Source organism: Arachis ipaensis, chromosome B08 (genome assembly GCF_000816755.2).
Source record: "Arachis ipaensis cultivar K30076 chromosome B08, Araip1.1, whole genome shotgun sequence".
NCBI classification, from domain to species: Eukaryota; Viridiplantae; Streptophyta; class Magnoliopsida; order Fabales; family Fabaceae; genus Arachis; species Arachis ipaensis.
In genome coordinates, this window is record NC_029792.2 from 19,808,821 (window position 1) to 19,812,467 (window position 3,647).

The window sequence follows — 3,647 nt, forward strand, 5'->3', positions numbered from 1 at the left end:
TTCATAGAATGCATTAATTCTTCTCATTTTTTTATTCTTGCCATAATGCAAGAAAAAAAAACTTCCATTTGCTGTTAGTAATACAAAATCAGAAAATATATTGGATTTGCTGCATATGGATATATGGGGACCACTTTCAATCATTTTCACATCTGGACACAAATATTTTCTTATAATTGTAGAAGATAAAACTAGATTCACATAGACATACTGCATGAAATTAAAATCAAAAACCAGAAAATTGATTCAAGATTTTATTCAATTAGTTCAAACTCAATTCGGTAAAAATGTTAAACGAATTCGAAGTGACAATGGCCTTGAATTTAAAATGGATTCTTATTACCTTTCAAAAGGAATCGTTCATGAAACCTCTTGTGTTGAGATTCCACAACAAAATGGTGTTGTGAAAGGAAACATCAACACATATTGAATATAGCACGAGCACTTCTTTTTTAATCAAATGTGCCCAAATGTTTCTGGCAATATGCAGTGCAATATTCAGTATACATAATGAATAGATTACCTAGTGCTGCTCTAAAAAAATCAAACTCCTTATGAAGCATTATTTGGTTCAAAACCAAATTTAATGCATTTAAAGGTGTTTGGTTGTTTAACCTTCGCATGCACACTTACTAATGGAAGATAGAAATTAGATTCAAGGTCTAGAAAGTGTGTTTTCTTGGGTTATAAGCATGGAACTAAAGGGAGTATACTCCTGGATTTAAAAACTAGGGAAATATTTCTCTCCCAAAACACTAAATTTTATGAATTGGTTCTATCTTTTAAACAATTTTTGTCCACTGAAACTATTATTGATAATCCAACATTTTTACCAATTGAACAAAACACTAATTGTGGTTCTCATTCTCATATGGATTCTTTTCTTATTTTTCATGATTTGGACCATTTTGAATTTTTTTACCTACTGCATCACGTAAAACCTGGGTAATTAACGACTAATTAGCCCATAAATGAGAATTTATTCTAGATCAAAAATATGATTTTTATGGCTTAATATGATAGAGGAGATTGAAACGAGAATTTTGATACCAATTTTATAGAAATCGGCCCAAGATTGGACCGAACGGGCCAAATCGGGCCAACCAGATCCATATTGGGCCCTTGGCCTAACCAAACAAAACCTAAAACCCTAAAAAATAGCATTCTCTCTCCTCACTAAACCCTCAAACACGCTGGAAATGGAAGGAGAAAGGGGAAGAACACTCTCCCAAGTTTCTACTCTTGTTTAATCTTCAAACCACCATAACTTTTGATCCGTAGCTCCGATTGCCACACCGTTTACAGCCACGCGTTCACGGCAATAAGCTCTACAAAACCCATTACTTTGTTCTTAAGGTAAGCCACGATTTTAGTCCAGTTTTCTCAGTCTTAAATTCGAATTTAATGGGAAAAAGTGTTGAGATTTTGGACTCTTTGATGTTATAGGATCCAACTAGCTTGAAGAAGAGGCTTAATCTTGTCTCCTTGGTCCTTGGGTGTGGTAATATTCTCAACCCTAATGGACTTTTTTGGCTTATGATGTTTGGGTATTGAGTTGTTGTGTTTGGATGTGATAATTGTGGCTTAGGTAGTGTGTATGTGAATATTGAAGCTTGATTGAGGTCTTGAAGAGCTTGGAATAAAGTTTTAGGTGCTAAAAATCTGTTCTTAGAAGTGTTGAAGCTTTGAGAGCTTGTGAAAAAGTGATTTGGAGGTGTTACGGGTTAAGCAGAAAAGCGGCTAAGGTATGGTCTCGGTTTCCTATATCTAAAATGTAATGTGGTGTGAAAACTTAGACTAGAGGCCCTAATGTAGGATTTGAATAGTTGATCTTGTTCAATGGTTGAGATAAATTATGTGGTTATGTATGTGATTAATGAATATTGATATTTTGATGGGGTGATACATGAGAGATATGCATGTTTTGATATATGCTTAATGATTGATTGAGGTTGAATTGTGGGTGAACCATATTGATGGTGAGGGTGATATTGATTGTGTGTATTGATGGTTGATTGGAAATGGTATTGTTGGGAATTGAGATGAGAAAATATGTATAAAATGATATCGTGTTTGAAGTTGAGTTACTTGGATGAGATTAGTTAAAATGACGGATTAGTGGGTTATGTATTTGATAAAAATATTGATGTATGAGTTGAGGAGGCTTGAGGTTAATTTTTGGTATGTTTTGGTTGATTTTAAAAAGGGTTGGAATCGGGTTGTTTTGAAGATGGCACTTTGTGGTTTTGTATGAAAATGCGATTTTTGGGGATACTTTGATGGAGCATAACTTAGACTCCAGATCCCCGTTTTGTACTAAACTTATTTAGAAATTAAATTGGATCCGGGATGTTTATGCCATTCGAAGAACGGGTGAAAAATGATTTGAAACGGAGAAGTTATGCCCGTCGGAAGATTGGGGTTTGAAACTGTGAATTCTGTAGCTTTTTAACTTAGTAAAATTTTTGGCAGAACGCACAACCACGCGTATGCGTTGCCGACGCGCACGCGTCATTTTCAAATATTCGCCATCCACGCGTGCGCCTGGCCGACGCGTACACGTCGATGAGCTAAAACAGTTGCCAAGCCAAAATTTTCGAGAGTTGTGCCGGAGTTGTGCCGGTTTTGTGCTTGGGGCACAAAACGCACCCACGCGTACGCGTGGCTGACGCGCAGGCGTCGCTTGGCTTTTCTCCCATCCACGCGTGCGCGTGGGGGACGCGTACGCGTCACTATATCTTGCTACCTTCCATGTGTGCGCGTGGGCAACGCGCACGCGTGACCCTGTTTTCATTCTAAAGTTGATTTTTGAGTTTTTAAAGCCAAATTTTAGACTTCTAAACCTCCGATCTCACCCCTTATGTCTTAAATCAATATGATAAGCCTAGAAATAGGAAGAAACTAGGAACTGTGGTAGCTTGTGAATGAAGAAAGGGGAGAATTAATGATCAATGATGATCAAAGAGAATGGTATGAGATACGGAGGATTGTGTTGGAAGTGCTTTATATGCCATGAGCCGAAGGGCTGTATTTGTTAATAAATTAGCTGGTTATGGAGTGAATTATGAGCCGGATGGCTGAGTTATTGCCATTATTATGGCTGAGCCATTATTGAATTATGGCTGAGTATGATTGCATATATGCGTATTGAATGAAAAGTGAATTTTGCACTTCCACTATCTGAGATATGAGTTTTCCTGGGAGAAAGCAGTGGCTAGCCACCATGTGCTCCAGGTGGAGACTCGATACTCTGCTGACCCTATGTCGTAAGTGTGGCCGGGCACTGTGAAAGTCCCGGATGAGCTCGCCCCCGTGAATATACACCAGTGAGGGTGTTGGATATGAATTATGATTTATGATTGAGTATAACTCGAGTGGGGGATGCACGACAGAGGGACAGTCCAATGGTTAGCTACCAGGACTTGTCGGGTTGGCTTTATAACCGACAGATGAGACTCATCAGCCATTAGGACAGGCATTCATCATATGCATATTTTGTGAATTGTTTGGAATTACCTAATTGACTGCATATTACCTGCTAATTGTCTAAATGTCGTATCTGCTTCCTATTGGTATATCTCCTTGTCTGATATAATTGTGTTTGCCATATTATATTACTGCTAGCGGTTGGGAGGTCTGTAGGAATT